The 23,086-nt window shown below is 37.0% G+C and overlaps 1 protein-coding gene and 1 non-coding gene across 2 annotated transcripts in view; both read left to right on the forward strand.

The window, feature by feature from the left end:
* PKD1L2 (polycystin 1 like 2) overlaps positions 1-23,086 on the forward strand; it is a 1,522,374-nt gene that overhangs the window by 139,354 nt on the left and 1,359,934 nt on the right. The window lies entirely within an intron of this gene.
* LOC122810448 lies at positions 575-693 on the forward strand. Its single transcript, XR_006366103.1, has one exon. It is a non-coding gene; the product is annotated as a 5S ribosomal RNA (ribosomal RNA).

Here is a 23,086-nt window from a genome sequence, read left to right on the forward strand (position 1 = left end):
TGGGACCTATCTGTGAGTCACCTGACTATCCACTGGGTGACATAATGGTTTACACCTAGCCTCCTGAGTTTGTCAACAATGCTTGAGTCAGGTATTGTGTCAAATGCCTTGACTAGATCAAGATAGGCAGTGTGAATCGTTTTGCCATCATCCATTGATTTTACAACCTTTTCAAAGAAGTCCATCAGATTGAGTAGGCATGACCTGCCCTTGATAAAACCAAATTGGGTTGAATTCAGTGTCTGGTGGTTTCCTATGTCACTAGTGATTATTTCTATGATATTTCTTTCCATGGTTTGCATATGAGACTAGTGAGACTTATGAGTTTCTAGGGTCTGTAGGTGATCCACCTTTGTGCAGAAGGGTGACTGTTGCTGTTCTCCATTTGTGATGCATGTTTGGAGGCTACAGTTAAATAACCACTCCAGAGGGCCTGATAGGTCATATTTCATACAATTTAAAATGCATACTGGGATATTTTCTGGGTCTATTGATGCAATGTTCTTGGTCTTAGAGAGAGCATTAAGGACCTGTTACCTAGTGATAGCGGGGGGTGGGGTGATATTTACATCATAGTTATAGCCATACCACCCTGAATGCACCCGATCTCATCTGATTTCGGAAGCTAAGTAGGGTTGGGCCTGGTTAGTACTTGGATGGGTGACCACCTGGGAATACCAGGTGCTGTATGCTAAAGCTGGCTCCATAGTATAATGGTTAGCACTCTGGACTCTAAATGGAGTGATCTGACTTCAGATCTTAAGGAGTGGAACCTGCTGTGTTTCTTCTTTAGGTTTGGGAGGTTGAAATAATGGTTAATGTGTTTACCTTACAGACACAAGGTGCAGGGTTTGATTCTTACATGGGGTAATTGGCTTTGCTTAAAATGGCCCACAAAGGCAGTTAACCAAGTAGTAATCTATGAACCTAACCTATGAACCTTTGATTGTATTTCATGAGGGAAGTTTGAGGGGGAGAGAGGGATAAAGTTGGAGCTGAATTTGTCAGCCAGTAGGTATACTATATCTTCTGGCTCAGTATAAGTGGCTCCATTAACAATGAGCATACAATTGTGTATTGCCTTTGAGGTTACTGACATAGCTAAAGACTTTTTTATAGTTGGTCTTCACCTGGGAGGCTAATTTTAGCTCAAATTTGGTTGTGGAGGACTTTATTTGTCCAATGAATTGTTTGTTTAGTTTGATGAGAGTGTTTTATCCTGCTGGGTGCTCCACCTCCTAATTTTTGACCTGATTTTTTTCCTTCTGTTATATGGCCTATTGATGTTGGGATTCCATCAGAGTGGCTTGCTTTTTGAGTTAGTTCTGTACTTCTTCCTGGTGGGTATGGCTGCCTCTATGCAGCTTTTGGCTTCTATGGGTATTTTATGACTTGTATACTATATATTCTTTTATGGGTTTCTGTGAACAGGTCCATGTACGCAGCAGTGTTCTCAGGGTTTATGGTGGCTTGAAGTTTTGCTAGGTTATCACTTAATAGTAGGAAGTTAGCCTTATAATAGTTGCTGAATATTCCAGGGTTAGCTGGGGTTCCATATTTTCCTTTTACTTCAAAGTAGACCATTTTGTGGTCTGACCTTTACCAGAGAAGACATTACACTATGGGGTCTGCAGCATTCTCCCATATTAATGAGCATTAGATCCAGTATGTTTACACCCCTGGATCCCTGGATGGTGTATTGACAATCTGGTCCAGGGAATTTGTGTTTACAGAATCCAGGAATATCTGTGCCTGTGTGTTTGGTGTTATATATGATTCCCAGTTAAAAGTGAGGCATTTAAAGTTGCTCTTTAATATGGTATTGAGTTGGATGGTGAGTGTTTCCAATAAGTTTAAATACATGTTATGGGTTTTCTGGGTCACAGAGGGGGAGCTATAGATTGCAAGGAAGTAGTATGAGATTTTGCCTATGGTAATTTGAACATGCAAAAGCTTAAGTGCATTGTTCTGTTTGACCAGCTATGAAATATAGTTGTTTTTGATGTAAATCAAGATGCATCCATCTTTTGCTCTGTCTGTGTAGTAGTTGGTCTAAACGTGTAGAAGCCATTATAGCCTTGCACTGCTGATGTGCTCTCTGTGGCTCTAAATCATGTCTTAGTGACTTCACAGACATCAGCACACTCTAGATTGAGGACAGCTTGTAGGCAGTAGAGTTTTTGTTTAGACTCCTAGCACTGAGCAGTAGCACCTTTAGATTTTCATGGTTTTGATTTTCCACATTGGTAGTACTTTCATTTTGCCATTGCTTAAAAAGGAACTATGGGGGAGGACAATGCTTTAGCTAATGTTTGAAAGCCTAGAGGGAAGAGGTGTAGACCATCCCAGGAAAAGCAACATGGTCTGTTTATCATGTCCTTCCATGCTGACAAATATTGCATCCCCTTGGAATGACACCAGCAATTAAGCCAATTATTAAAGTCAGTCATCTTCTGTTTGTATTGTGCCATCATCCTTGGAGAAGGTAAAATGCTGCTAGATGCTAGGCTCATACCAGCCTGGGACACATATTCCAAGAGTTGCATGATGTTTCCCTTCATACAATCTAGTAGGGTATATCTCAGATCATTTACACCCACAGGGACTATGACTGAGTGTGTGCATAATGTGGCAGATCCTGGCCTCTGATAAGCAACTGACTGTGGCTTTCTCTTTACTCATTTTGGTGAGATGACATCAGTGTGTCTTGCAATGGAGTCTCCAATGACCAGAATGTTGGATTGTGTGGTGGCTTGTTTTATGGGCTTGGAAGTAGAAGCTCCCTGAGAAGTGGCTATATGTGTTGATGTGGATGTTGTTTTGAAAGACTGCATTATGGGCTGCTGAGGGTATTTGTTATGCATACTTTGTCTAGGAGGTCTTTGGGATTTAGGAAGATTACATTTAAGTGCCTCAGCATATGTGAGTCTATGTATCTGCTTTGAAGTTTGTATGATGGGTGCAGCTTGTGTACTATTGACAACCTGATTGACATTAGATGTGCTTTTATGTGAGAGCCTTGCCTCCAGTAACATTGTGTAAATACATCTCTCACATACCATAATAGTTTGTTTGAGAATTAACTGGTTGTCAGTAAACATAAGGCAATTTCTGCATTGCCTCAGGATACCCATATCCACCAAGCTGATAATGGAGATAGTGGGAAAGTTCATATCTATGGCAACAGACCCGTTTTTATTGACTAGACAGTTGAAGTAAGAATGTAAAGTAATGTCAGTAGTATATGGTTTGCAACTCTGGGGGCAGTGTTTTGCCCTGTGTGCAACTAGGTATTGGTGAAATTTCAATGATGCTTTTACAGGAAAAATGCCTGTTCAAGGTGTCTGCATCTATAAAGGGCAATGCCAAACACTTAAGGGTCAACTAATAAGTAGACACTTATGATTCAAAGATTTAGTAATTAAGGAAAATTCTGAAGTTAGGTTAGACAACAACAAATCAAGAAGAACTCACTGAAAATAAATAATTAGCTTTGTCAAGAATGATGAAAAGATGAGATTTACCTGAATGGCTTCTTTCTGGCTTCTACTAGTATTGGTCTCATCACAGCTTCACGCCTCTGGAATATAATGCTCCTTTGCTTCTTCTTCTTTTACCAGAAGCAAATCAATAGCACCAATCCAAGCCAAGATGAGAAGCAGGCCCACAGGCTCTTTGCTGATCAACAGTCTTGTCCCAGATGAATGCAAGGGTCTGTAGGATTGTTGTGGCCTTTTCCTGGTAGATTCCTTAACTAGCAACCAGATTATTCAGGGAGGTCAAACACAGACACTCACTGCCCAATCAGAAACAGTCAGAAAGCAATGCATTCTGCTCCTTTTCTCACCAGGAGCAAAACATAAACACAAATTATAAGCCGACATCTATGAAGTAGTTATATGGCTTTCCGGTGAGCTACACTGTCTGGGAAATAATGACCCTGTGCTCCTTCTCTCACCAGGGTCATAAAAGAAGCACTAATCCCAAGATGACTACTGAGAAGCAGAATGTGGGCTCTCCCACAATTGGTGATATTGGAGTAAATGTTGCAGATTTTAGAGGTAAGATGGTAAGATGAGAAAAATGGGTTACCATCCTAAGAGTTGCAGTGTGCACTAAGCAGTTAAATATAAAAGAGGGGATAACTTAAGCTTTAGCTATTTAAGTGGCAAACCACTAATTTTAAAGAGTATGATAGATTGGGAGGAATGCTATGTATTCTGGCTGTATGGAATACAGTTGGATGGCCAATAAATTTAAATTGCTGAAGGGGAGTGATTTCCCAAAATGATAATTTTGTGCTTACTCACAATAGCCAATGAAAGAGGAAAGAGAATAAAATATATGCTGGAATTAACATAAGAGGCAGGCAACTAGAAAGACAGTTAAGTTTAAAACACAATAGCACCAGAGTGTGGGAAAACTTAATTTTATAGCTGAAACATCGGATGGTCATAAAGGTTCATTTGCATATATCCCATGTGCCTCTGATGCAAGAGGTTTGAGAGGTCACTCAGTGGATGTTCTAGCTTGGATGGAGTTTTCATTTAGTTTTTACTGTTATCGTACCTTGGGGAATAATACGCAAATCCTCTCTGAGTTCTTATTACTGAGTTTACATTTTCCATACCAAATGTTTTTAAAAATTTCTTCAGAAATCTTTTCTGTTTTGTTATATTTTCCCTTCTAGGTCTCTCAGATACATTATCACTGCTGCAAATCAATTTGCAGTCCCCACCCTTAAGTAATATTCCCTGTTGGAAGATGATTATTTCTCCCAAAATGTTTTCCATAATAGCAGTTTTAGGTGGAATATAAATACAGACCAGTGGAATCCTCCTCCCTTGACAACAACCCTTTACTACCACAAATCTACCAGTATTTTCTTCCCTCTTCTATCACTATTGGATCTCTTCTAGCAATTAGTATAAATACTCTCCTTTTCTTTTGTCCCTGATATTCTGTTGAATATCCCTCCTGAAATCCTTTCTTTATCAAATTTCCATGCTCACTTCTTTCTAAATGTGCCTTCTGTAGCATTGCTATTTGTAGTCTGCATTTCTTATAATTCATCACTTTTTCCTTTTTGTCTATACCTGTGAGGCCATTGACATTCCAAAATAATGGAGAGTGTAGGCATTATGATAAGCAGTTATTATTCCCACCTATTATATATGACTGCTTTTTTAAATGTCAGTTTACAGCTTTTGTGTTACATGTATTTGGTAATGTTTGACAGGTTGATATTTTATACAGTTTTTTTATTGTCAACTCCACGTGAACGTATATCATATTTTACAAGACTTTTTTGTTTAAATGAAAATCCTCAAATAGCCAAACATACCCCAGCACCCCCTTATGACCTGTTAACTTAAAAAAAAGACACATAACTATGTACATCTTCAAATAATGACGCTTACTCTCCTGATAGGAACAATTGTCCCCAATCCATAGTTGCACATACAGGAATTACCAAACATAAAATTAATGTTATCCACATGCTAATACACATTACAATTTGTGCTCCTACTTACACTTTGCTGTCTATTCTTGTCTTATCTTTACCCTCCCCATGTAAAAAAACAACTTGCATGCTTTCAGAAAACAACTTTTAGTCTTGAAAAAAGTGTTCTGGATTTTATTGCTTACCCCTATAGTCAGCATGTCTCCACTAAAACAGAAGAGCAAAATGTTCAGCTGCCCTTAGCTGCAGTCTTTTCAACTCACACTGAACGTTCATTTGCTAAAGAAAAACTTTTCATTACATTTAGTGTTCTCTTATTTACTTGTTTACACAAAATAACTGTTATTAGATTAAGCCAAGAGCCTTAATCCAGGCATTCATCCATGCAAAAGTAACAGAAAACATATAATTTCTACATATATAGATCCATAGATTGTTACTAGACGAATGGCCTGGGGGCCTTTCTAAGCATAGTCAAGTTTTCCCAAAAGAATAATGAGTTCCTGTATCCAAAAAGGACATTGAGGACCAGGAATTTAAAAGCTATCTCAGTCCATACAGGACATGAGTGCCAGGCCCAGTGCAAATTTCCAATTCCCCATCCACTAGTCTAGGTTACACTTAAACCGGATAATAGATGAACTCAGATTGTAATGTAATCTGTGCAATTTTACACCCCATCCCCAGCTCAACAGCCCAAGATTACCTTTCTCTGGCCTTTCTTTTCTTTTAACATTGTAATGCCTACATTTCTTAAAACTAAAAAGAAAAAGAAAAGGCATCTGTTTACTTTAGTATCTTTATCACATACAAAATAACTGAAAATGTTTTACCATATTATACAATTTATATCATGAAATGTTTTGTGCAAATGTTTTAAAGAACAATAATTGTTTTGCTTACAGTTATTTCTTTTTTTCTATCTTATTAGTGTCCCTGCAAACATTAAGTGTGGTATACATTTTTCAGTCCCTCACAAGTTTAACAAAGTCAAGAAGTGTTGAACCTTTCCACTTTTTCTTGTAAAGCCATATTTCACAAATGTGATTGAGGCTTTATAATCTCCCATTTATTCACTAATTGCATTCTTGCTATTCGTCTTTCTGTTAATTTCTGTCTCTCAGCCCCTGACTTTGGTTCACGTCCAAGTTTCTCCCAATTCTTCTACTCAACTCCTGTGCTTTTTTTGTGTCTCTGAAGTATTTTCTTTGGAGCATTGGAAGTGGTTTTACTGGCAAAGTCTCTCTATGAGCTTTATTATTAGAAGAATGAGAATCAGGGTCTCCTCTTATTTGATGGCTTACTTTTTGTTAGTCAGACTTTTGTATTTCCTCCTTAGCCTGTTCTGCATCTAATGACCTTTATCTTCCATGGGGAAAAATCTGAAGACAGCTGGATAAAGCAGCTTAAGTCTCACACCTTCCTCTTGACATTCCCTGACTGCTGGCATAAATTTGCTTCTCTTCTATCTGGTATAAAGTGAATAATCATTTTCCACAAACACTTTACTGTTTTACTGTCACCAGTTTTTAATACTTTGCACTTCTGCCACAGTTTTGTTAGGATCAACTCTTTCTGCTGGTATGATTGCAACTTTACTAATACAAGTCATGGCCAGGTTTGGAGCATTCACAAAATGTGCCCTTTCAGTTAACAAAATCCTGCTGTGGAATACCTGTCCAGTTGCCTATTTGTGCTTTCCTAAAATAACACAGTCTATTCCTACCAATTTCACTGTTACAGCATAAAATCTCAGTTTTTAATGTGTGTTGTGGCATCTAACTCTACTAGTAATCTTTGAAAGAGTTTTTCTGAGCCATCTCATACTCAGCAAGCCTTTTCTTCATTTCAACCTCTAATTTTGCAGTCAATTGTATCAGTTCATCTGAATAACTGATTAAATTTTCTTCCATTTTTTCAGACTTGTGTTATTTGAATTGATATACTCTTTCAGTGTTTCATTTATTTTAATCAGCTCTGGGTCCATTTGACTTATTTTTCCTGTAAATTACTGGAAGCCATGTCTTGTACCAAAGCTGGAGTTTGAACTGATTTTTGCTGAACAGCTGCAGGATTCTTCCCAGCCAGTGTTTTCGCCTCACCTTTTGTGGTTGATTTTCTTTTAGGTTCACTAAATTTCTTTTTTTGCTGGCATTCAAGCAGTGTACTTACTAGCCGATAACTGAATTTACTAAAACTGGCAGAATTACTGGCTCTTAATCTCTGGTTCTTATTTCACACTAGGAGAGCTGAAATTAATATATTTATCAGTGTGCAGCCATCTTGGAAGTTCACCAAACTAGTATTTTGATGTGAGAATTCATATATTAACTGTGAAGATGTATTATTCAATGAAAGGTTAGCACCAGAATCAGAAATGTCCTTATTTCTAGAGTCAGGATGCCAAGAGCAGCTACATACTGTATGTTGGCACTTTGTTTCATAGTATGAGGCAGTACTTTAGTAAAGTATTAGGACAAACAGACATACCAGACTTGCACATCTTATAGGACATTATACGTTTGTACACTTCAGTGATATTTTTGTACCACTTAAAGAATAAACACTTCCCAGATGGTTATTTGTCCTGTAACTTTATGCAGTCCTTTCACCTTTGTTTTCCTGAACCAACATGCAGTGAAATAACAACTTATCTCATGTCTTCATGTTTTGTAGCTCCAGTAGCACATTCCCCCAAGTCTGTAGCTCCTACTCTGTAGGCACAGTATTGACATAATTATCTCTCTGGTAGCATTAGTCCAGTAACGGTGAAAAAAATGCATATCTTTAGTGCATATGGTTTGCTCTGATGTACTGGATGTCCTGATTTAATCTTCTCTGTCTCTCATGCTATCCCAGTAAAAAGAAATCCTAATTCTATTGCTTCAGGGTATATACACAGACTGCTATCCAGAGCCACTTTACTTGCACATATCAGAAGAGCTGAAGCAAAGCATTTCAGGCCCAACCTTCAACTAGTTTCTCTGTTTTCAAAAAGAGTTTATCACTCACAACATCAACAGAGTAGATATGAGTCCATAGAAAACCTAGGCATGCTACATGTGTTCTAGTGCATTCTTCAATTGTCTTTCTTCTCATACCTATCGATCATCTGGCCTTATCAGTGTAGTTATTTTCATACATTTTCCATCAACTAAAGAAGTACCTGCTGTGGCATGGATGACATCCAGGCAGTTGTGAGGGATTTTCTGTTTTTGTGGCCTTAATTTCATCCCCAGCAGCTGGCTGGTAAGCTGAAAGGCACAAGAGCTCTCCTTCACATGTGCAGTGCATGGTACTGTATGGTTGTAGCTTGGGAGAGTTAAGCATACATCCCTAACCCATATGCTGCATGCCATATGCTTTCTGTCCATTAGGTGCTGGCATTGCTATAAGCTAGACTACCTCATTCTCCCTTGATGAGTGAGTTAACACCAGCTACTCAGACATACATCCCTAACTAAAAGGTCCAGCTCCTGGATGACTAGCAAATCCAGGGTCATTTGGGTCACAGTCAGGAATTTTTTCATTTGGTGTGTGGGGCTGGCATATAAACACTTATAAATAGCTTCAAATACAATAAAAGTAACAGTAGATGACATTAAAGAAATACAATCTGAGATTCAATGCATGAGATTAAATTATGCAAGAAAGTTAAAGTAATTGGGAAAGTAACTGTTTATGACCTACCAGCCTAAGCACTCCATATGTATTTACCATTACTGGTACACTAACTATGAGGTGAGCATTTAGTAAGATATTAGTCAGATCATACCAGACCACCTGAGAGAACTATGAATGCTAAGTTTCAATTTTACTACATCATTTGCTGCACTTGACTGTATTTCACACCAACTGCTGCTTTTACTTATTTAAGTAAAGATCTGCTGTTTTATTGTGTTGCTATATTTAATTAAAAAAAATGTGCTGCTTTTTACTCTGTTGCCTATTTCATTTAAGAAAAAAAGTATTCTGCTTTAATTGTGCTGTTCCATTTCTGTTGGCCATAGTATAGATTGTATTCAGACCAGCTGAATCCAGTTCTGTTTTGAGGATTAAGAACTAAAAATCAGGACATCTTCTTTTGGAGAAACCCACCCTGTACCCTTCTTCCAGGAGTGTCCAGTAGGGCTATCTAATTGAAGGTTACTGGTTTGGGGTTCAGTTTGAACTATTTCATTTGTTCAGGGCTCAGTATGAGCTATTTCATTGGTTCAGGGCTCAATTTGAGGTTTTTCACTGGTTTGTTTGTATTAGCTGCTTTGCTTTTGGTTGCATGTAGTGCACCATTGTACATCACCAAGCGGAGGGGGGCAACTCTTGGTGGTTATAGACACAAAAGCACCAATAGATATATTTTCCCTTAGAAGCAGCTGCTATCCATCAGAGCAGTTCTTAAACACTTTTCAGCTGTTCAGTGAACCACCCAGCAGTGATTTTACCTCTTACCTATCAACATCAGACTCTATAGATCCCCTTTTTTATAGACCTCCTACTGTACACCCCATAGGTTAGTTCCCCTAAAATAGCCCCCTACCAGATACCCCCACCTTTTCCTCCTTATCTATGGAGATACCAGTTTCAAACCTTGCATTATGTACTTTCAGTTTCCCCCTCTGTATCTCCTGCTAGCTTGGCTGACACGGGATTGTTGAGTTATTGCAGCAACTGCCTCATGTACACTGCCAATCCCTTACTCCTAAATCACTCAAGTACAATTTGTAAGAGATGCTGCTACACTAAGAATCTGGAATCATTGTTCTGTCATGTCTAGAACAGCAACACTAAACCAGCTGCCAGCTCACATACCATGGCATCTACTCACAAAATGTAAGCAGCACATAAATCTTCATATGTGGAGGTACACTTCAAAACCCACCTAAGCAACAGAGACCTCCAAAACACAAACATGCTACACCTAACATTACACCCAAAGCACCCAATACACATAAAAGCACTAGCACCAGTGTCTCACCAAATAAGCCCTTAAGGCAATGCACATCTATTCCAAATGCTTTAGTTATAGGTGACTCTATAGTGAGACATACAGACACCCCACTCACCAGGTTAAATAAGGAGAAGGTTATGGTTAGCTGTCTGGTGCAAGGATTTGTCAGATTACACATGCACTCAGGTCTCTCACCAACAAGTACTGTTATGACTCAGCCATAGTTCATGTTGGTGTGAACAACTTGAGATGTACCTCTCTGGACTACATGAAGAGAGACACAATTGAGGTATCTGAATATGTGTCCCAGGCAGGTATGTCCCTAGCATTAAGCAGCATTTTGCTCTCATCTAGGATGATACCACAATATAAACAAAAAATTGATTGACTTCAATAATTGGTTTAGTGTCTGGTGTTATTTTTAAGGGGATCCAGTACCTCTCGGCTTGGAATGACAATGGTGATAGATCACGCTGTTTTGCCAGAGATGGACTTCACCTGGCACTGCTTGGCTTTCAATTGCTGGCTAAGGCACTTGCCTCCCTCATAATGGCTTTTTAGGCAAAGTCACAAAAACAACATTTTCCACATGAAAATATCAAACACAAAGAAATTAAAGGTCATGCTGATAAATGCTACGAGTTTAAATCAGAAACTACACTCTCTGGAAGCACTCCTCTCCTTGGAAGATGTTGACATCTGTACAGTCACAGAAACCTGGTTCAATTCCGCAGAAAATACCCTGGCTTGCGAGACTACAATGCCTTCCACTCTTTCAGACCACAAATTGAAGGTGTAAGAACCAAAGGAGATAGAGTATCTATCTTCATTAAAGATAATTATGCCTCTAGACTTTTTTAGATAAAATAACTCTATGGAATTACTCCAAGTCCAAATTACCATGGGTAAGACCCTCCCCTTTATCTCATCATCAGTTACAGGTTCCCTTTTATGAACCAAGAAGCCCACACAGCATATTTAGACCTATTTGGGACAGTCAAAGTACAACCTAATTCCCTAGTCATGGGTGATTTCAACTATTCCTCCATTAATTGGGAGTCTTATGCAATCCCAAAATCACTCACACAAAAGTTCTTGGACTTTATTAACTCAATTGCCCTGGAGCAAATAGTGCACCATTCCACAAGGGGAGCTAATATTCTAAATCTGCTCCCCACCAATATGAGTGACTGATGCAATGCCTCAAGTGTAGGGCCCGCACTGGTTAAATACAACCATAATCAGTCATTTTTGAAGTAGCAATAACACTAGAACTCCCCAAAGGAGAATTCAGACTAAAAATAAAATCACCAAAGCTAACTATACCCTCCTAAGGGATGGCATAATAGACTTCCAAGCTCCAGTTTCCACAGATGGCATTGACAGCTATACTAAGGTATACGCTGATGCCCTGTATAAACATCTACACAAATGTATAGTCACAATCATGCCTGATAGGATTAAAGCAAGATCCTCAAAAAAAAAAAATCCTGGTGAATGTCTAGTATTAATAGATTATACAATAAGTGAAATAACCTGCTGTCTAAAAATACAAAAGTGAGAACCAGAAATGGAAGAGCACCCTCCACAGCCTAAACAAACAGATAAGACAACTTGTAAAATCCTCAAAGAATAACTGTGAGAAAAATTTAGCAACCACAGCCAATGATAACCATAAGGCCTTCTTCAGCTACGTCCGCAACCTAAAAGGTAGGACTCAGATGTTTGCTGAGCTAACTGTGGATGGTATCACACACACTGACCATTTAGAAATCACAAACCTGCTAGCAGACAGGTTTGGTGAAAATTTCACCCCCCCATCCCCCCAAGCATACCATAAACCATGTCTTCATCATCAATTCATCCCTGCATCTCCAAAGAGCAAGTCATCAATGCTCTCTCCAAGGCTAAGAACACATGGGAGCATATGGCATTCCAGGCTGCATCCTTAATGTTCTTAAACAAGAGCTGGCTACTCCACTAGGCACCCTACTCAACCACAGCCTGAGTACTGGCTTTGTCCCCACTGAATGGAAAACAGTGACTGTCATCTCTCTCCACAAGGGCGGCTCAGTAACAGACCTGTATAACTATAGACCCATAAGTATAACAAACTTCATCTGTAAGGCAGTGGAAAGAATCGTCATGGATCTCATAAATAAGGATATAAGTAACCTCCAAAATTTAGATCTGTCCCAGTTCAATTTTGTCAAGGGTAGGTCATGCCTGCTAAACCTGGTGGACTTCTTTGAGAATGTGACCAGAGCCATAGATGAAGACAATGCTGGGCACAGCCTATCTTGACTTGGCCGAGGCCTTCAACACAATCTCAAATTTGGGTATCACTGACAAACTAACCCAGTTGAATATCAACTCTTATGTTGTTAGGTGGGTTGCAAATTGGCTCACAGATCAACAACACTCAGTCAAAGTGGGATACATCACCTCTATCAGCAGACTTGTCACCAATGGGGTCCTACAAGGGTCAGTGCTTAGCCCCCTCTTGTTTGGCATATACTTCTCTGAAGTCCAGGCCAAAATGGAGGGGCTGTGGCAAACCAAGTCTGTGGATGATTGCAAATTAGGTGCTATCACTGAATCTCCTAGATATGTCAGCTTTCTTCAGAAGGGGTTTACACAGACTAATGACTCGTGCCAAAAGCATGGTCTTAAACTAAATGCTAAAAACTGCATCATCATTCCCTTCGGCAAATATAATGTCCTCACTGATTATAAAATAAATAATAATATCCTAAGTAGCAATTCTGTGGTGAGAGACCTGGGAGCACAAGTTGACTGTGACCTCAACTTTGACCACCATGTGTCTACTATGGTGAGGAAGGCATTCTATGTCACTCATCTGATTAGCAAAGGCATTGCCTCAAGAGCAAAAGAGGTTATAACTCCTCTGCACTCATCCCTTATTAGGCATATTGTTGAATATAATGCTGCCTTTGGTATGTTCCATACCAAACACCTGCAGCAGCTTGAGAGACCTCAGAGATTTCTAACTAACAAAATTCAGGTTCTCGAGCACATGTCTTATACGGACAGACTAAAGTCACTGCCACTGTACTCAGCAGCTTATAGATTAATTAGAGGTGACTTGTGTCTGGCTTACAAGGCTATATCTGACTGAAATCTAATGAAAACTCTGTACATCCGTAAGTCAAATGGGACTAGAGTCACCCATTTCAGGAAACTCACTCTAGCCTGCAACATAAATAAGACCTGCTGGAGACACAGATACATCTCTTAGAGGTTGCCACTACTCCGGAATAGACTTCCAATCCATGTCAAGCAGAGCACCCACATGACCCTGTTTAAGTGCAACCTGGATGACTGGATGGGAAACCATAAATTCCTGCCAGGGATTGCTCCTGCTTCTCTCCTGAACATGGGTAATAGTTGCTAGAAAAATATTGGGTATAGACAATATCTCTCATCTAGTATTATACTGGGATTTTATGGCTAGGCATGTATAGGCTCTTGGGTCAACAGTCTAGCAACATCCTATGAACTTATAATATAGTATGTATACATCTTATAAAAGGCTCAAAATATGCTTTCTGGTTTTTCAGCAGCCCTTTGGCATGTGGAAATACTATTAAAAAACATTTCTGACCTCAAAAGACCTGGAATAATTAATTTTAATATTGTAGTACAGAGATAAATAACAAAACTGAATGAACTAACTATGGCATTTATTGTTTCAAAATGGTCCTTTAAGGATTATACAGTTACAGGTAACATATGGATGTCCAATCATGCTCAGATATCAGATCAGAATAAGAGTAGGGGGCTTTATTTATATACAAAATAGTTCTTATTTACAAAATACTTACATATGTACAAACATATAAATATACTAATCTGTTTACACATATTCATATTATCCTATACAATCATGATAAATTTTCATCCTTATTAGACCCCACTCCTTTTTCCATAACCTCCATCTGATTTTACTTAATACTGTTGCTAAAATCCATTTACCATTGAACAAAATTTCATTTATTCTTTCATTTGATATAACCCATATAACATAAAATAACTTTTTATGAATTCATTTAACATATTCTTTACTTCTCTTCTTATATCCACATTTAATCATATCCATATTTATTTCATCCACTTCTTTTATATAATCAAAAAAATCTTCCTTATATAGTTTTCCCCATAACTTTCTTACTCTTCTACATTTCCAAAACACATATACCATAGTTTCTTCTTCTTGACAATCTAAACACATTCTATCACTTTTTATATGGCATATTTCCTTTTACTGGCAATTTATCTATTACCAGTCTCCACAAAAAAAAAAAAAAAAAAAATAACTTCACTTACACCATTTGCTTTTTATTTTTATAGCTTTCATTTTTTTCATCTGTTAAATTTTCCCATCGTTTTGCAATCTAATGTTTTTATCATTACATTCTTAACCCATACTTTTCTATCTTTTTCTATACTATTAATTTTTATGTTCCACAAAAATATTTTTCTTTGTTACATTTTATTTCTTCATTTATGCATTATTTTCCTTTTTTTTACCATACCTCAAAATTTATCATACTTGTATTTATACAGTTTTACTACTAATCTCTCATCTTTTTCATTTATCCACTTTAACAGTCTTTACAAATTTAATGAAGCAGCATATACCACTGGGTTAATTAACCCTAAACCTCCTTCTTCTTTATTTTAATACAAAACTCCTCTTTTTACTGGGTTTAATCTAGAACCCCATATAAATGAAAAAAAATATCTGCAATAATTCCTTTTCGAATAGTGTTGGTAACATAAATACACTTGCTAAGTGTGCTGTTTTTCTGAATTTATCAAACAAGCCTTTTTCTGAATGATAATTTATATTTATTCCAGAAAAGAAAGGTTTGCTTTATTTCTTCTATTGTTTTCTTTCCCCACTGAATTCTACTTGCATTTTTATTCCCAAATTTTTACCCAACAAAGAAATGTTATTCATTGTAAAATATATATCCCCAATCTTTGTTACATTGCATAAACCTTTATTTTTCTCTTTATTTAAAACCATCCCTATGATCTCTAAACACTCATTTGTTCAAATTATTACATTTTTTATTCAAATTTTGTTTTTTTTGCAATTATTATAATATCATCTGCTTATGTTAACATAATTGGAATTCTTAAACATCCAGGTGGTATTTACCCTGCTGCCTTCATTTTATAATTTATTTCACATACTATCACATTCATAACTAATGCAAAGAGCATACAACTCATTGGACACCCCTGTCTTATACCACTCTTCATATGTACCTTGGCTTAACCAGACATTTACAAGTATTTTTACTTAATTATTTCTACATGCTGGAATACATAACTTACTAACTTTCTCACTTATATTCTTTCATTATTACCCATATGATTTTATGTCCAGTTGTGTCAAATGCCTTATTAAGGTCTCCTACCATGATTTTCACTTATTCTTCTTTTCTGTTTATAATATAATTTACAATTTAAATGTTTCTATCATAATAATACTTGACAACCCTTCACCTTAATAGTTTATATGCTATCTTCATTAATATTTCCCATTTTAGTTTCAAATCTGTTTTGTATTATTTGCATAAAGATTGTATAATCATTATTATTCAATACTATTGATCTCCAGTTTTTTAATTCTCTTCTATCTTCCTTCTTCCATGTGAATTTAAGTATTTCATTACATAATACACCTTCCAACATACTTACTTAGACAATGTTATCACCCCCCAAAAATATTACCTATCAACAAATCTATAACAAAAAAAAAAAAAAAGATTTCAACACTCATACCTTCATCTCCATCTTGCAACACTGTAACCGGTCCCCACTTAGACAATCACCCTTAGATTTCGCTGTAGATAACTTTAATTCCACTTTCCTAAGCAATTTAAATAAAATGGCTCCATGCAGAATGAAGAGAATTAAATCAAATCATGCCTCTTGGCTAACAAAAGAAACCAAACAACTTTTTAAGCTCTGAGATGAAGCTTGGGCAAAATGGCATTCCAATAAAACTCCGGTCAACCTAGAATACTTTTGACAACTGGGAAACAAAGCCAAAACCCAGATCAAACATGACAAAAATATACTATAATGAATTCCAACAAAAACACCAAAATAACCCACAAAAATTCTGGTTCACTATAAAAAAACTCCTCCAGCCTGGCCAATGTATAACTACTACCCCAACAATGCTAAGAAATACAGACAGCATAGCTACACAATTCAATACACACTTTACTAATTCTATACTAGCTCTTACTAAGAACAACAATGCGTTTCTAACTATCCTAAACTATCCAACAAAATGTCTAATACTTTCTCTTTTAAACCCATCCAAACCAATACCATAACAAAACTGCTCAGCAAGCTTAAGCCTACAACCCTAGCAGCTGACAAATTACCACAGAATTTCTAAAATTAGCAGCTAATGCCATCTCCTATCCAATCTCTATTCCCAAAGTTTGGAAAATATCATATATTATCCCACTACATAAAGGAGGGAACTCTACTGAGCTCTCCAACTACAGATCAATCACAATTTTATCTCCTCTAGTCAATATACTAGAAAAATGTATTCACACCCAACTCATGAATGACCTCTTATCTCACAACTTCCTAACAAATACACAACATGGTTTTTGCCCTAATCATAGTACCACAACTGTCCTTTTATGTTTTACTAACATAATCAGCCAACATCATAATGAAGGTTAACTAGTATCTTCCATCTTTCTGGACCTATCCAAAGCCTTTGACACTGTCTCCCACCAGAAACTCCTCACTGAACTCTCCATCCTAAAACTTAGTTTCTCAGTTCTTTCATGGTTCCATAATTACCCATCTGGCTGACAATAAGCTGTCAAATAGTCCAAAGATATCTTCACTCTCTTGTCTGCTACTGTGGGAGTCTCCCAGGGCTCAATTTTCTGCCCTATTTTCTTCAGTATCTTTACTAATAAACTACATACTGCCACCCATCTCAACTCTAGAGTTCAGTATGCAGATGACTCTACCCTCATGTGCATCCACCCTACCACAACTGATTCTTAACCCAAATAAAACTAAACTAATGCTCTTTGGATGTAGTAAATCCTTAGATTATTCTTCCTCATTTCATATTCATTAATCCAAAAATATAATTGCCACAATATTACAAACAAATTTGCTTGGAGTTCTACTCAACAATAATATGAGATTTGATAACCGTCTAGTTCAGATTATGAAAAGACACACATAAAACTAGGAACACCATTTAGAACTAAACTATACCTCACAAACACTATAAGACAGTCAATTTCCAGAACCCATCTACTGGCTACCCTCCTCTATGCCTCCCCAGTTTTTACTAACCTAAAGAAAACTGATTTAGCAAAACTAGAAGCTTGCTACAACAAAACAGACAAATTCACAACAAATTTCATACATAGAAGCCACCACTGCTCCACTCTACACCAACTCATCTGGTTAGAATTACCCCACTAACTAACCTATATGCCCTACCCTTCAAAGCCAACTCCATTCATATACCAACAAATGAGTCTTCTGTTCCTCAAATAAATCTCTATTGCAAATGTCCAAATCCAACAGTAGGACTGGAGACACCCTCTACTCCAACTATGTTTCCAGAATTTAGAACGCTGTCCTTCAACTTATCATAACTGAAGCTAATAACAAAAATTTCAAAGAAGTACTTAAAAACCACCTGATCAACACATGTCTTTGCTCATACTCTAGTCTGGGGTAAATCCAAATCTCCTTGTTCATTAGCTACTCACACCTAGTCTCTTCCACCTTTACTAACCATCATATAGAAATCTGCTATAATATTCCACCCTAATCTCCTGCCCTCCCCCCCACAACATATCAGAAAACTACTCACTTATTCCATATTACCTCATGTAGAAACTTCTTTCATGCTCTATCTTCCATTTTACTTGATGTTTTGTACCTTACCTAGGCTTTGCTTTTTCTCCACCTAACCCTTAACTCACCAATCTACTTCTCATTGATTAAACATATCTCTTTCCCTCCCTTCTTGATCACACACTTCTCTTCAATAAATTTTCTGATAACCTTGCTTTTCCTCATGCTTCATACACACTTTAGTTTTAACAGTTAGCTTACACTACTGATTTCCCCTCATCTGTAATTCTTTTTCTCTTCTGTCTCTGCCCTGTTCAGTAAGTCCTATAAAATGAACACACCTTTATGACATTTACTATATTGTTGAAGTATTTTCCTATATCAATGTAAGGTCCACCTGACTTATTGAGAAAGTCTCCTATTAAAATATAATATGTGTAGCTAATAATTAGGGTTGTTTTAACTAATGTATGTAAAATGATTGTTGAATTGAGGTATTCTTGTATTGATTGTTCCTGGAACATATGAAATGTCCTACATTGCTGTGTAATATGTTATGCAAATTTATATAACTAATGTAATCTTTACAAACTGTCTTTGGAGCTTTCCTCCCCAGACCTCTGCTGAAAATGGGTACCCACTTAATCAGACCTTCCCGGTAAACAAATGTCAAATAAATAAACAAATAAATAACTCTTTATATATAAAACCTGCATTTAACCATTTATCCAAAATCTTTAAAAATATTTTTTGCCAACCCCTTAAATGTTTAAATATTTTATACCTTATTCCATCTGGGCTTGCAGCTGAATCTATATTTATTTGTCCTAATACTTTACCTAGTTCATTTAAAGAAATCTTTCCAACTCTTTATTCTCTTTTTCTGCTGTTTTTTTTTACTTTCCACATTTTTCATTACCTTTTTTTCTTGTACATATTGTACTACACTATTCATAATCTTTTCCTGAGTTATTTCTATTTCTCCTTTTACAATTTTTATTTCTGTCATTACACTACCATCTTCCTTTACTAATCTGCTTAAGTAACTCAATACTTCTTTTCTTTTGTAAAAGATATCTTTGCTAATATAACAATTCTTGTATTTTTTCTTGATTTATTTCAAATAATTCTTATTCTTGTCCATTCACTTCTTATCATTTTCTAAATCTTCCAATGTATCATTAAGTGTTCTTTTATGTTTTTCTCTACTTTTATCATATCATATTGCCACTGTAAAAAAAAAAAACTTTTTCTTATATTTTTCCTTAAATGTCACCCATCATTCAGATACATTTTTATAAAATGTTCTCATAGTGATATGATCTTTCCATAACTGTATTACTAATCTCTTTCCTTCTTCATTCTATGCTTTCTCATCTATCCTTTTTATTCATTTATCTATTTTATATATTCCATGTTTTCTTTTATCTTTATTCCTATTGCAAGATGATCAGAAAATCCTGTTTCAACTACCTCCCCTTCTCCTATAATTAAACCTTTTGATACTATGAAATATTCTATTACAGTTCTATACATAACCCTTTTGTAAGTTCATGAACTTTTGTCCCAAAGTTTTAAATTACCACATCTTATAACTTCTAACATTTTTCTTGTATCATTTCTTTTCTTTTTATGCTTGCCTCTTAAATCACAATTAAAGTTTTCTGTTATTATAATGTTCATATTTATCACTACATAGCTAAAATTGGATGAAATAAGTTTTCCTTTATTTACAGTTAGTATAAGCAAAAAATGTTACAATTCTGTAGACTTGTACTGTCCATTTTAAATCTATAATGGTTAGTCTTCACATTTTTGCTAAAGTTATGTCTAATATCTTTACTGTATTTCTACTGAATATGGCTATTCCAGAACATCTCTCATTTCACAAATTCCAGATTATCTTTCCTCCCCCTAGTTACTCTGTTTGAAATATTTCTTCATTTGTTAAAAGTTCTGTGTCTTCTAATACAAATACATCTATATCACATGCATTACACCACTCCAAAAATGTATATTCTTCTTGCTATATTTTTAATACTATTCACATTTACAGAAAGTACTCTAACATTTTCATTTTCCCTTTTCTTTAGATTCATGGTTTCATAAATTCATAGCTATTTACTGGGCTAGCTTTCATGATAGGCCATTATAAGCCTAACCATTTTTCCTCCCAAAGGTGAGAATCAAGCACTGTACCTTGCGTCTGTGAGTCAAACACCTTAACCATTATACCAAACCACAATCATTCTTTTTCATCCATTTCCTTATTTTTTTACTTTTGTACTTTTCCTTTAAATTTTCTTTTTTTCTGTATTTTACCCTTTTACCAATGGAATTCTTTTTCCCCTTTTACTACCTCCTAGTTTATGTCTTCATTACTTATTTCTGAACTTTCTTCTATGTCCTCTTTATTATTTTTTCCTCATCCAATTTTTTTGTTTTATTTCTACTACTTCTAAGGTTTCTTCTCATTGTTCATTTTTTTTCTTTATTTTTCTTTTTCCTTACTGTTGTTTTCATTTTTGCAATCCTTCCATAAATGTCCACTTTTGTTACATTTATAACATTTCCATTCACAATTTTTGCATCATGTCCCATTTCCCCAGAAATATAATTTTTTTTGTCATGGTTACTTATCTTCTTTTCCACAAAAAACATGTTTTGGTTTGTCCCCAGTATGTTACAACACCCCTTTTTCCCTCCACGTTTATCGTGCTCAGTATATGTACATTTTTTCTTTCTATTTTTAACAGAATATTACAATCCAAACCACCAGTCCATAAACCCCTTTTGTCATAAACTTTTACAATGTCCAATGCATCTTTACATAAAGCTTTTAAATGTCCATTCAAAGTCTCTCTTTTTACCTCTATTCAAAATTGACATGAATCTTCTTTTTTTTTTACCCTGATAAATGCTTTTATCACACAAATATTCCATGGGTAACAGTCTTTTTTTTTTACATTCTCCAAGAAATTTTCCATTGAAGAAAACAGTCTCACATATAATGTCACAAACTGTCTCTTTGTTAATAAGAATAAACGATGTTCATCATGTTACCCTGCTGCAGTCATCACACTTGGGTTATCCTGCCGTCAGGCGGTCCCACAGTCAGCCCGAATTCCAAAGTCTTGGTCTGGCGTCGGTTGCTGTTGCTTCTTCCCTGACGTCAGTGCGCCAGGGGTATATAAGAGGCATCCAACACCATTTTCTTCAGTCTTTCTTGCAGTGCGGTGCCTGAAGCAGAAGCAGTTTGCAAGTGCCGGTCGACTGACACCTAAGATTTTCTAATCGAGTTTCAGTCCGAAGTCTTCAAAGCTAAGTACCCCGTTGGGGAACCTTTTCTTGCCTCAGTCTGATGTCAGAAAAAGTTAACAATTGCATTTCTTATGGGAAGCAAATACCTCATAAGGACTTTCATTCTTATTGTATACCTTGCCTAGGCCCAGACCACGACATCACTGGTTGTCGGTTTTGTGCTAGGTTCAATAAGCGAACTATAAAGTGACGCTTTGATTTCACACAACACTACTTTGGTAGGAAATTTAATTACACTATGCCATCGGAGCAACCGACGTGCATAAAAACGCAAAGATAAAGACAGGCAGCCTAGATCCAAACCAGACTCCAAGGCCTCGGCTGGGTCGGTCGCCGGTCCTCCGGTTTTCAGTGAGGCACCTACGCAGCCCCTGGCTACCGCAGAATCGGAACCCCAGACCGCTTCGGATTCTCTAGCAGAGAGTTCTAGGCCGACACAGCCATTTTCTTTAGGCCCTACCGATGACATTGCAGAAGGAGAAGCCAGTGCTGTAGAAACACCTTCGGTTTCAGAAGGTGTCTTCAGACCGACAACTCTCCCCATAAAATCTTATGCTAAGCTTAAGACTCCTCTAAAACCAAAAAATACTGCACTTCAGTCTCCAGTTCAGGGCCCCATGCCTAAGAAACAGATGCTTAAAATGGCTGAAGATTTGATTTCTTTAATCAGGGGTTCCCACCCCCCCCCGACAAAAGGCCTAGACAAGAGGAGGATTATGCCTCCTCTGATCAAGTGTCTATTTCCTCAGGCTCCTCTGAGGACCAGGATTATTCCTTACCCCCTTATGAAGATTCTGATGCTGAAGATTCCATTCCCTCAGCTTCTCCCTCTGAAAACTATTCTTTTGGGGAAACCTTACATACCATGAGGGAACATTTCCACTGGGAATGTCAGGACTACTCCGACTCAAAGAAAAGGCTCTGAGAGTTTCTTTTACTCCCCCAGCACAGACCACTTGCTATCCCCCCAGTTTTAGACATTGTGGATGATGTTTATTTAGAATCTAGTCTAAATCCAGATTCTCTGCCTCCTGCTCCAGCCAAACCAGATAGATACTATAGAGTGCCTGACTCACACAAATTGCTTTACAAAAGCCCTGTTGCTGATCCAGAGACAATCTCCCAGGGTCCCAAAGGGGCTAAGGCTTCTATGGCTAAAAATCCTTTACCCTCTGAAAGGGACTCCAGAGCACTAGATAGGTGGGGGAAGAAGGTTTACACCTCAGCTACTCTAGCTATGAGAGCACTAAATTGTCAACTTCACATGCTTAAATACCAGCAACTCCTAATGTCTCAAATAAAACAAAAGATGAGCACGCACCCTCAACAGTCTGAATTCAAGGAAATGCAGGATCTGTTGCATGCAGCTGAACAGGTGGGCAAACATATACTTTAGAATGTGGATTTGATTCCTTGGAAGCTTCCTGTAGAGCGGCTGTTACTGGGTCTGTTATACGTAG

This window comes from Protopterus annectens, chromosome 8.part1, assembly GCF_019279795.1.
Source record: "Protopterus annectens isolate FY-2018-M chromosome 8.part1, PAN1.0, whole genome shotgun sequence".
NCBI classification, from domain to species: domain Eukaryota; kingdom Metazoa; phylum Chordata; order Ceratodontiformes; family Protopteridae; genus Protopterus; species Protopterus annectens.